This window comes from Polypterus senegalus, chromosome 16, assembly GCF_016835505.1.
Source record: "Polypterus senegalus isolate Bchr_013 chromosome 16, ASM1683550v1, whole genome shotgun sequence".
Lineage (NCBI taxonomy): Eukaryota > Metazoa > Chordata > Cladistia > Polypteriformes > Polypteridae > Polypterus > Polypterus senegalus.
In genome coordinates this window covers 102,900,337-102,913,046 of record NC_053169.1, presented here as the reverse complement: position 1 = coordinate 102,913,046, position 12,710 = coordinate 102,900,337, and the positions used below count along the sequence as shown (strand labels likewise).

At 40.5% G+C, this 12,710-nt stretch overlaps 1 protein-coding gene and 1 long non-coding RNA gene across 5 annotated transcripts in view; one reads left to right on the top strand and one right to left on the bottom strand.

The window, feature by feature from the left end:
* prox1a (prospero homeobox 1a) overlaps window positions 1–11,191 on the bottom strand; it is a 91,500-nt gene extending 80,309 nt beyond the window's left edge. For 2 of the 4 annotated variants that reach the window (XM_039739141.1, XM_039739144.1), the window contains exon 1: window positions 4,819–5,797. The gene's annotated coding sequence lies outside the window, so the exon portion shown is untranslated. Of the gene's footprint in view, window positions 1–3,445; window positions 3,642–4,818; window positions 5,798–11,005 lie in introns of those variants that run through there. The other 2 variants (XM_039739142.1, XM_039739143.1) reach the window with 2 other exon arrangements.
* On the top strand, window positions 8,554–10,428 carry LOC120517045. The gene is made up of 2 exons (XR_005630970.1): window positions 8,554–9,019; window positions 10,022–10,428. It is a non-coding gene; the product is annotated as an uncharacterized LOC120517045 (long non-coding RNA).
* Window positions 11,192–12,710: the final 1,519 nt, after the last annotated feature.

Genomic DNA, 12,710 nt, shown 5'->3' with positions numbered 1-12,710 from the left:
TGCCTTATATATAAAGGAACTTTATAAGATACTCAGACTGATAGACAGATTTGAAAGGTGCTACATACTGGGCAGATGTACATGGGGACATTATTAGATAGATAGATAGATAGATAGATAGATAGATAGATAGATAGATAGATAGATAGATAGATAGTGTAGTTGGCAGGATTAGATAGATAGATAGATAGATAGATAGATAGATAGATAGATAGATAAATAGATAATTATTATATTACTGTAAGTAACAGACATGTTATATAGAGAGAAGTATTGAACGACCAAATAGACGAGCAGACAAATAAACGAATCAATCTGCAGCAGTGATACTAAAATATCCCCACAGTTCTGATGCTGCATTCCTACAGAATAAATAAAAAATAGCCCTCCTGATATACTGAAGGCGCCATACTGTAAAGTAATTCCCTACACACGATAAATAAATTAAACGATAATTCTGACTGGAACAATTTTGAAATAAAAAAAAGGTTAAAAAATATACTTTAAGTAAAAACGTGCCAAAAAACAATTGAACTCAAATTCTATTATTGTCTCATTTTGCACAAAAATGCCTCCCGGTGACAAGTGCAGCCGGCAATGGCGGGACAGCCGCAGCGCTCATCCTGGTTGTCCGACGTTCCCACGAAACACTGCCGGCCGGCCATGCGAGCAGATGGGGGGCTCACGGAGTCGGTCGTCGGTGTCACTGCGGCGTCGATTTACTACCCAGAGATTAATGTCGTGACAGATGACTTTTTAAATTGTTATTATTTTTACATATCAGTGTGAGAATGCTGGGCCGTGTAATGAAGTGAGAAGCACTACATCAAAATAAAACGGGTGTTGCTGATTCAGAGCATAATTATGACCAGTGTGTCTGACACTTTTGCTTAATCTTAATTCTCTAAACCGATTCACGAAGTGTTTTGCTGCTTTTCTGCGCAGGCTTTTTACTTCAAAGTGACATTTCACACCGAAAGTCCCCGCTGCGTCTGCAAGTGTTGCACACAATTCGGTTTGTAACTCCAGCCTGCCGTTACTTGTATGCTGTCAGTAAAACGAGTTGGCTTGACGCGGACGTCGTTCTTTTTGGGTTTCAGACTCCATTAAGGTAAACAATATAAAGTGACAGTTGGCAGAGGGTTAAAGTAAGCCATTTTTATTTATTTATTTATTTATTTATTCCTCTCCTGCGGGACCAATGGCTTTCCGAGGAAGTGCAATTCCCGGTGCGTTCTGCGCTTTCCAGCTCCTTTCACTCGCCGTGCCGGTGCGGCGATCACGTCGGGGGTCCCGGCTGTGTGTTTATCAGAGCCCCCGTAGCCCCTTCCGAGTCTCCCGCATATTAAGCTTCTCGCTCGCTCGCCCAGCTTTCTGGATTTGCTGCCACCAAGTTTGAGTCACCTGTAAAAACATCGGGACAGCGTCTGTGACAGGCCTGGCAAAACGCCTCTCTATTCCGACCTAAATGGCATCGTTTGCAAAAAGAAAAATGTGATGGCTTTCTGTTATTGTTTTTGTTCAAAAGCAACAAGAGTAAAGTGTAAGTTTCGTTGAAATCCTTTTTCTCTGCCTGCTGCTGCGCTCATCGTCTGCCTACCCGGTCCTTCAACCTTCCTGTCGCTGTGCTGCCGCCGTCAACTCCGAAGTGTTTGGAAACTTTCGAGGGGCTCTAAAATGTAACAAATGCCGTATTGTGAGTCGGATTTGGAAGTTCGCACAGGGGGATTATTCAGAATTTGGAGAACAATTCAAAACAATGAAAAAGGGACGTGCACGACTTGTAGTGAGGCGGCAATGAAGCGATGAGCGTTAATTGGGTTTCGTTCATAAATTATCATCTCTTTAGCGTGTTTATCAGCGACATAAACAATGCAGCGCACTTTGTAATGAGCTCCACGACAGATACAAGCTGCACGGTGGTCGCGAGCAAAACAAAGTCCTCCTGTCTGTTGTAAGACAATCCGCAAAAACGTCTCCTTCGGTGGCAGGCGGCTGAGGAAATGTGGGAAAGTGAAAAGCAAACGGCAGCTTCACACCTGCTGACGCTCAACGGCAGCGGGGCCAGAGCGCTTCTTCGGAAGGGGGCTCTCACAAGAAGGTTCCAGAAAGAGCACTTAGGGTCATAACTGGGTCCACAAACATTAGATGATTACAGATTTGTACAACTGAAATGGACTCGGGATTTAAAAAGGCCCGGTCCCGTTTTCCTTGATTTGTTGTACCTGCCGGGTCACCTACCAGACGTTAAAGATTTCTTAATCTTAAAGAGCTCATATTCGGAACGCCTAAAGAACCAAATTCACACGCAAAGAACCCTAAAAGGTTCTACGTGGGCCCACACAACCCGCACCGTTATCTGTAAGCGTGTGCTGTGCTATAACGACACGGGGTAGAAACCTGTGACAGACCGTCAGATACAAGGGTCGTGCAGAGACCGCCGGAATGAGGCCTGTGATTTAGTATACAGGTAGAGATGACGTAATCTGAACCCCCAAATGAGTCCCAACAACACCCAAACTTGATCAAGACTCGCCATCAACTAACAATGTCACACGGGATGGGCGAGCGTCACAAAACCGATTCACGAAATGACCGGTGCCGCGTCCCTGGTACAAATCAAGGTGACAGAGATGCCATGGGGGGGTGGGGAGGGCATTCAAATATCCTCAAAGAATCCACCCGCGTGAAGGTTCCAGAGAGGAGAACCTTTATTGAATTAAGGATGTGCCCATTTATTAAAATAGCCAGATAACAGATTTGTGAACGGAACTCTCACTGCCTACAATAATGCCAGCTCGGTCCAGGCTTTCTGGATCTGTCAGTATATTCTGCCTGGTATAGTGAAGAGTTTGTCCACGAATTTGGAGCCCACCTTCCCAGAATTAACTGCTTCATTGTCAATAAGCGAGCAGAGCTGCCAGTAACCACACCAGCCAGTAAAGCGCCAGCATTGCGAAGAGTGGAGATGGACCTGCCCTGCTCTGGCCCTGGCAAACATTTCAATCCAACAAGTTTTCATTTCTGTCAAACACGTCTTCATTTTTAAGTTTCAGTGAAAGGTCAACGTTCACACCGAGTATCCGAATCAGTTTGTGAGCAGCAAGCAAGCAGCCATTAAAAATACTGAGAAGTCAATCACACGCTGCTAGAAATAAAGGGTCAAACGAAAAACAGTCTGCGAAAGAAATGTACGGCCACGTCTAAAAGCAGTAAATGAACTGCACAGCAAGTAACTGACTTACTTGAACTGTTTAAAAAGTGCTACCTGTTGTACATTATAAAAATTAAACTAGACAAGTAGACGTTTTTTGGATTTTAAGGTCCTAATCATAAAATGAACAATTAAGCTACGTTCTGTTCTCTGATTTTGTAAAATTAGTATTACAATCCCACTACAAACAATGACAACAAAACAATGTCAACATGTAATGCAGGTCTCTACCTGGGAGGAAAACTCTTTGAATTGAACAAAGCGGCCATTCCGCTCAATAAAAGAAAGAAAAATCAACTTCAACCGGCTGCACACAAGCTGGAAAAGAAAGAGCCGCCTTATGTGTGTCAATTGTGTCAGGAGGGGCCGAAAATACAAGACCTCTCAGGCTGGCATGAAGTCGTGCTGACAATCCCCTCCGTGGTAACGAGATCTAAAGAAAGTGAGACGCACCTGTCTTTTCAGACAGAGCCACAGTGAGCACGCGCGTGCGCACCCCCGCGCCCGCTCACTGTCCATACACGACGCACCTGTCTCTCGGCACGCATGCGCACTGCGCCACCAACTTCCAAACCTCTTCATTGGGCTTACAAAGACCTGTTTTTTTTTATTTTTTGATTCCCACATTTTGTGTTTTCGGGTGATCTCTCCGCAGTGGGGTCGCTTAATTCCCGTAGCGAGGCATTTAAATGGGCTGCCCCAAACTTAAAGTCCAGGGAAAAGAAAGGTGCGAGTAATGTGAAAGTAGAGCTGGGAGGAAAAATGGGCATCGAATTAACGAGAGAGCGTTTATACCGAAATACCCTGCTTGCAAATTAAATCTTTTATTTATTTGTTTATTTAACTTTATTTGGTTTGACCAGATTGCGCACTGACTGCATGATATGACGTAACATGTAAAAGAACAAACACGCGATCCACTTTTCGTTATTAGATAGGTAATCACCTGCAAGTTTAGACCAAACCACGTCGTTATTAATAATAATTGTTACTATAATAATAAGAGGGGCTGGCAAAAAAAAAAAAAAAGTTGCGTTACGAACTTTCGAGCGCATCCAGTCGGAGTACAAAAGCCGTTGAGTCGCGTTCAGCACGATTAGTATAAGAGTCACACAACTGCAACCCATGCGACACCAAAAGAAAGAGAAAAGAAATGTAAGCAGATTGGACTCCGGGGTCACCGAGGGAAAACAATAATACAGAAGTAAACATGCAAATGACAAGCAAATGCTTCACCTGACCAGATGAAACAAAGTCTACAGAAAAGACAAAGAGAACATATGCTAGGATGAGAGGGGAGCGCGACCGGCAATCGCAGCAATCCTTGCGTTTTTCAGACGTTATTTCTAAGACACACCGCGGTGGGAACTGATCAAAGTTAAAGAAACTAAAGGTGGGAATACAAGCAGTAACTTTACGGGAATAAATCTATTCGCTAGTCCAATCCATGCAGGGTGAAGAATAACGCGTCCCCACCGGATCTTCCCAACATCATTTTACATTTCAAAAACGGACAAGCGAAGCGCAGAAATCAGAGTACAAATAGCCCCTTTCTCCGGTGGGCAGGCTCACAAAGCACGAGAGCGGAGGACAAGGTTACTTACTCGGCGGATGAGAGAAAAGTGCGTCGTTTCTTCTTTCCCCCTGAAATGGAGAAGAGAGAGAGAGAGGAGCGCGAGGGGCTGCCCGCCCGCCTGCCGCTGCCGCTGATGATGAATATTGTAATTTCTCAGCAGCGCTATGCGCGACCCGAGCTGGGCTCTTGTGCGCCGCTCTCCTTCCGAGGCTTGTAATTGTCTGTCTCGGCGGCGAGAGGAGAGGCGAGGCGAGCGGGGCTCAGCTGAGTTGCTGCGCTCTCCCACCAACAAGATTCACTTTAAGACTCGGCTGAAGGAAACAGGAAGACGGCGCGTCATAATCATCGTGATGTAACAATCCCACCTACCAATAAGAAGCGGCCTGAGGATTTAATGGGATACAAAATGCTGAAGTTTGCCGAAAAAAAAATGAGAAAGGCGTAGGTAGTGCGTGTGGTCTGTAGAGGCCGAGAGCATCTCCTCGGCTCTCCGCAGGAGATGTGCAAAAAAACAATAATCGGTCTCGTATATTTGTATCGATTAGTTTGCTTCTATCAAACCGTGCAATAGAAAAAGTCCATTTTACCCTTCTGTTTTCTTCAACCTTCCCAAGACTGAAGAGTATGTAAATGTGCGCCAAAGGGGTCCAGTGAAATGGGAAGAGAGGACGCCCTCGGAATCTGAAACCCCAGCTGGACTAAACTGGACTGGACCGGACTGGGTGTGAGGGGGGTGCGGGTTTGGGCGCCGTCATCCGAGGTCCGTCTTGACCCAGCTGGAGGTTTAATCCCTCGCGACTCCTGTGCGTGTGTTTTGTTGACCACAATTTATGACAGTAAATGGAGCACCCTGGGGCTTCTGGATAGCCGTCTCGGCCCCGAAATGTCCGAATGGCACCGCACCTAAGACGAGCTTTACGAGACCTCGCCAAATGAACCTGTCTTTTCTATCATCGTTTGGTCTTTATCGTTTGTCATCGCCCATTTTCTCGTTCTCTTTTAATTCGTTTTCTTTTCTCTTTTGTAACTGATGTACATTTACGCATTAAAGAAAGAGGAACAGATAAACCTCTTCAACGAAAAAAGTTACATTTAGAGCAAAGCGACGAGTCCGTAAGAAGATTCAAAAGACACATTTGAAATACAACTAACTAGAAATTATAATACAAGGTCAGAGTGGGGAATGTCACCTCATCCGGAAAGAATCGTCCTCCTCTGATATGACTTCTTCATGTAAACTGCACGTGCGATGACAGGCGACGGGCGCGGGCCAGCAGCTTCGGCCGGGAGAAGAAATGCAAGGGGAGGCGAAAACTGGCCAAAGGAAACGAGAGAAAACTTGGATGGGGACAGGCGGGACAGCTGAGCGTAAAACGGGGACGGCAACTGAATAAAAAAAATAATAATAATAATAATAATAATAATAATAATAAACACGCATACTCTGATATTTCCAGGGGTGTTTGTTCAGGTGAATTGTTTTGAAAGGCAGCATGCCTTGTAATCTAAGCAGTGCAGTTATTATTTAAATAAATTTATTACTATAGATAGATAAAAAGGAAAGGCACTATATTGGATAGATAGATAGATAGCGTAGTTGGCAGGATTAGACAGATAGATAGATAGATAGATAGATAGATAGATAGATAGATAGATAGATATGAAAGGCACTATATGATAGATAGATAGATAGATAGATAGATAGATAGATAGATAGATAGATAGATAGATAGATATGAAAGGCACTATATGATAGATAGATAGATAGATAGATAGATAGATATAAAAGGCACTATATGATAGATAGATAGATAGATAGATAGATAGATAGATAGATAGATAGATAGATAGATCTATACCATAGGTGGATGTGAACGCATTATATCATGATAGATAAATGTGAAGCATATTATAAATTAATAAGTGTAAAAGATGAGAAAGAAAGAAAGAAAGAAAGAAAGAAAGAAAGAAAGAAAGAAAGAAAGAAAGAAAGAAAGAAAGAAAGAAAGAAAGAAAGAAAGAAAATGTGGTGCTGATTTGATTAACTTGGGATCCTTTATTATAAGGAGCCTAAATTTTATGCCAATCCTTTTTCAGCAGTCCCAGTAATAACCCTAATGATACATTTCATTACATGGCCATGGAGGGCACTATATAATTGATGTGAAAAACACAATAAAATGCAAATATTGTACATATAGTACATGCAGGATATGAAAGGCACTACTTAAAATAGATAGATATGAAATACACCATATAAATTAAGTATATGGATATAAATGGTAATGTGCAAATGCAGATTGAGAGGAAACACACTATAGATAATAAAGAAATAGAAAAGCAGTTATCAGTAACACACTTTGACAGACAGAGTAATAATAAAGATGCTAAAAGGTAATTAATCATAAACAGATATTATGACAGTATATAACAGAAATAACAATAAACATATAAAAGGGTCGCCATGCTGTATAAAATGAACAGGCATAAAAGGCACTATATTAGAAAAAAGATAGACGTGAAAGGCAGTATATCATAGACGGAATGATAGAAATTGTAAAATGAGATAGATAGATAGATAGATAGATAGATAGATAGATAGATAGATAGATAGATAGATAGATAGATAGATAGATAGATAGATAGATAGATAGATAGATCCAAAAGGATTGGCCATTGATGTTAAATAGACCTGCCGTCACTACTTCTCTTTCTGGAAGACGAGCACATGTAGCACATTTACCAGTTTGACGTACCAACACCGTCTGTGTGTCTCGTTCAGTTTTGTAAAAATGTATTCCGATATCCGACAGCTTAGCAAACTAATAACCTTGAAAGTGTGTGAACTCTTAATATTAGGCCCCTAGAAGTGTACTTCTCTACATGCATGTGTATTGTATACTAGTGCACTTTACGTTGGAGAATTAAAATAAAATAAAATAAAATTAAATTAAATTAAATTAAATTAAATACCCGCCTCTTTCCCTAAAGCTGCCTTCCCCGGTGCAGCTCACGCTGAGTGGCCCGAGACGCGATTACTCCTGGCCGGCGTGTGGCTTCAGTTAAGGTCGCTCGTGTACATCTGCCGATCAAACCAAACGACGTTTTTCTAAAAGGCTCTTCTCGAACACGGCAGTCATGTCTCCTGTCTTCGTATTTTAAGTAAGCAAACCTTACGTGACGTTTAGCCTCTCCGTTTATTCGTTAACAGTTTAAATAGAAAACTTGAAATGTCCTTTGAACGTTACTTATTTGTTCATTCTATGTATTTAAAACCACGAGAGAGAAAGATGAGTACTTCTTTGAGTAGCAGAAATAAATATTCCTGTCCATATTTTATATTAAATTTTGGGGACGTTTAAGCAGATCTCGTGAGCACAGCGGCTCGTTTTGTTTGCTTTGAGTTGGAATGCGAGGCTCATTCCGTTGGACGAGCAGGAGTCGCTCAATGGCGAAACTGATGAGGTCTCATTTCGGACACATTGATGGAGAGCATCAGAATAGGCACATGAAAAGAATTGGTGTGTAACACCGGGACGCCCAAAACTCGTATTATTTGACACTTTGCTGTGTTAGCACACGAGGAGCGCCGCGGAGTCCGTCCAATATGTGTGCGTCGATGATTATTAGTTGTATTTGTATCCATACAGCCATTCTCACGGGCCGTTTTTTATTTTTATTTATTTTCTGGGTACGGGGCTATGTATTATTATTATTATTATTATTATTATTATTATTATTATTATTATTATTATTATTGTTGTTGTTGTCGTCGTTACGGCACCTTCTGTTGAAAATTGCACTGCCGGAGCCCGAGCGCACTCTTCAGCTATTTGTTATAATTATGGAATATGAGCGCCTACTTTGTTACCTACTTTTAATTAAATCTCTCGACACTTCAGCTTTGGTGGTTCGCCAACAACACCCCCTCCCCCAGGCCTGCACACACACACACACACACACACACACACACGGTCCCCTCTTTATTATTTTAATTTGTAAAGAAAAGTAAATTAACGAAAAGGGAAGTGCGCTTTCGACCAGTAATTTCTGTTGCGGGCGGGACGAGCCCTCCAGCATCAAAACAGAAGACAGCGCGATGTCGGTACCTGCGGTGACCACGCCTCGTACTTGAAGGTAGAGAGTCTGCAAAATGTCAGCTGTTTGTAGTGGTGACCTTTTAAGCAGGAACAGAAAGAGCCAATAGAAGACGCTCGTGTCGCTTTAAGGTAAGGAAACGAAGTCGTTCACTACAAGTGCTGTGCGGCTTTGACATCGAGCGCCTGTCACGGCTCTTCACTCCAGTGACGGCACTTTGGCTTCTTTTGGTTACGTTTCCCCCGACCGTGTGTAGTGACTGGTGTGGAGTCCCGATGTGCTGGATACACAGATCGCTCAACTTCAACTTCTTTGTTGTCATTTATTGACTTATTTATTTTGTAACGAGTGCGAAATGAAGGTAGTCGGCCTTCATCTTGCACAACCTCACCTGTGGCCGGATAATGACTGCCGTGTTTCTAACTCCACACCAATCTTTGATTTATTGTCAGTACATGTAAAGTACGTGCCTTGTGCTGTTCATTTGTATAAGAAGGGTTATTTGCAGCCCATCTACTCCCATGGAAAACATGATGACCAGTCCAACAGGACCACAGGATCTGTCATCTTTGATTGTCCCTGCAGTTCTTGTAAACAGCTTTCCGCACCGTCCAATACACAGACATAATCACATTATTATTATTATTATTATTATTATTATTATTATTATTATTATTACGCACAATATCATTCCCTTTATTTTCTTTAATTGCCTCCGTCGCGGTGCTTGTCGCGTTCGGTTTTGTGTCCAATCCCACCGGCAACCCGAAGAAACGAACGCATCCGCTAAACTCGGGTAACAAGCCGTCGTTCCAGCTCGTTAGCAGCCGATTGAAACCGAACATCCCGTCCCCTGTAAGCTTTTTTTATGATCAGTTTCACGTGCCCGGTAGCAGCCTGGTTTTTAATTCTGTACTCCTGCTACTTTTCCCAATCTCGTTTATTGAATGATTACAAAATAATAAAAATAGCCAGTCTATATCTTTTTAACGCGTTTTTGATTCCGTCTCGTTCTTTACAACATAAATAAATACTAACTAACCCCGTGGTCACCGAAGTTAAATAAATAAATGAATACATGAACGTTCTGATTCTTAATGCCTTTCTTATTTTTGCCGTTTTTCTTTCAGCAGAGTACAGACTGCCAAAAAGGAAAGCGGAGTCATGCAGGCGGCAGTTTCCATGTCGCAAAGAAGTGTTTTCGAGGACGAAAAAATTAGAAGGAAGTCAGAACTTTAGTGTCAGGAATTTCTTTTCCAAAACAGGTGTCCGACTTATTTTGAAACGCGAGCCATCAGGCGGCATCACCCCCAAAGGCGAGATTGTTGAGTAAATGGAAAAACATATTACGGCATTAAAGGAAGATTGTTTAGAAAAGGAAGACGGAGCCGAGGTGTAGAGGAAGCCTGTTTATTAACACTGGACACCTCTTATCGCACAAAATTCCAGATGGACAGGCCTTCAATAATTCATACGTGCTGTCAATTGGCATCACCACCTTGATTGGGATTCCCGATTTGAACAACAAAAAAAAAAAAAATCAGTTTAAACGTGAAATTAAACGCGCTTGGCAACAAGTTGGCGGAGACATTCGACAGGTAATAGAAACACGGAGCACGAGTTCATAGAGAAGGTTAACAAAACATGGAGTTGGGGGGCCGAGAAAGCAGCAAAGGCAGTCGCGAGTGAAGTTCTGGAATACTGGAGCAGACAGAGCACAACATAATGAGGGCGAAAACGATGACAGTAATGCAGTCACTACGGGAATAAACACAACAACAGCAGCAATAATAATAACAATGATAAAAATAATAATAATAATAATAATAATAACAATAATAAAAATAATAATAATAATAATAATGAATTTTCTTTTAATAAAAAATCTATTAGAATCAATTTATTAAAATCTGTATAAAATATAGTAAATGACGTGTTTCGGATTATTATTAATTGCACTTTTATAAACCATTCATTTACACGCTTATTTATTTTATTTTATAATTTAGGCATATCTTTCCCAGATCACCAAGTGTATAAATATCTTTAAGGGATCCGCGAGCTAATTCTTTGTTTCGGCGTGCAGTAAATGAAAATTCAAACGGGAAATCAGAAACCTCTTTTCGCTTAAAGTCGACTTCAACTTTTCACTTTCCGCGCTTCACGGCGACTCCTCTTTCGGCGGTCGTCTCCTCCTTCAGGCTGCCGGGACTGCGCAGCTTCTCGTTTCCACTTTAATGTGCTGTCCTGGGCGTTACATTAGGTGTCCAAGCGGTGAGTTTTAGGAGGGCGACTTGGAAGGGCCCCAGAAAACGAAAAAAAAAACAAAAAACCAAACAAACTTCGGAAAAGAAATAAATACACAAAAAAATTAAAATCGAGAGCAACAACAAGTGATGGCTTTGTGTTTGAGGGGTGTCGGGTTCTCAAAGGAACTTCAGAAACTTCCGACCTTTCTTTCTTGACTTCTGTCTTTTAAAATGAAACGAAAATGAAGAAGTGAGAAACTGACATGACTCGGTGCGCGTGAAGAGGCGTGCGGGCGATTGATTAATTAAACAAAGTTTAGAATTTGACATCTATCTATCTATCTATCTATCTATCTATCTATCTATCTATCTATCTATCTATCTATCTATCTATCTATCTATCTATCTATCTATCTATTATATCTATCTATCTATCTATCTATCTATCTATCTATCTATCTATCTATATCTTTCATATCTATCTATCTATATATCTGCCTATCTATCTATCTATCTATCTATCTATCTATCTATCTATCAGGAGTGTACGGAGAGAGTAGTGATGGAGTAAACTAATTATGAACTGTTTTCTTTCTTGGTAAAAATGTATCTATTTATTTAACATGGATAATTATTTGAATTAATGTGTGGTGTTTATATATATATATGTGTGTATATTATATGGTGCTTTTCATATCTATCTTTCTATCTATCTAATCCTGCCAACTGCCCTAAATATCTATCTATACAGTATATCTTAAAGAGTTTCTTTATATACTATAGAGTATATTTAATGTCCATACAATGAGATTTATAGTACTAGTACTGTTGGAAAAGACATCTGATAATATTTTTTTCCTTTACAATACTTTATTTATTATTTGTCTTGCAGAGTTCTTTTATATATTGTCCATTTTTTCTCTATCTAGTAAGATTTAACTAATATTGTCAGAAAACAGATTTAGTAACATTTTGTCCCTTATAATTGTTTACATTTAGCAATTTATTATAAGAAGCAGAATATAATTAGCACTATTTTTTATGTCTCTGTTTTTCTTATATAGCCATTTCCATATCTACCTTATACAGGACCGTTCATATCTACCTGCCCACCTTACTGTATATAGCACCTTTGACATCTAACTCTCTGTCTGAGTTCTATTATATAGTTCATTAGTTGCCTGTGAGATTATAACTGGTGTTGTTGGAATCAGGGTGTCTAACAGTTTGTGTTCCTTACAATAATGTATTTATAAAATTTTATTATAAGGAGCAGAATGTAATCAGGGCTACTTTATATCTCTACTTATCTTCAATAGCATCATTCATATCTGCCCACCTAGCTTATATAGCCTCTTTCATGTCTATCTATCTATCTATCTATCTATCTATCTATCTATCTATCTATCTATCTATCTATCTATCTATCTATCTATCTATCTATCTATCTATCTATCTATCTTATATAGTGACTTTCATGTCTATCTATCTATCTATCTATCTATCTATCTATCTATCTATCTATCTATCTATCTATCTATCTTATATAGTGACTTTCATGTCTATCTATCTA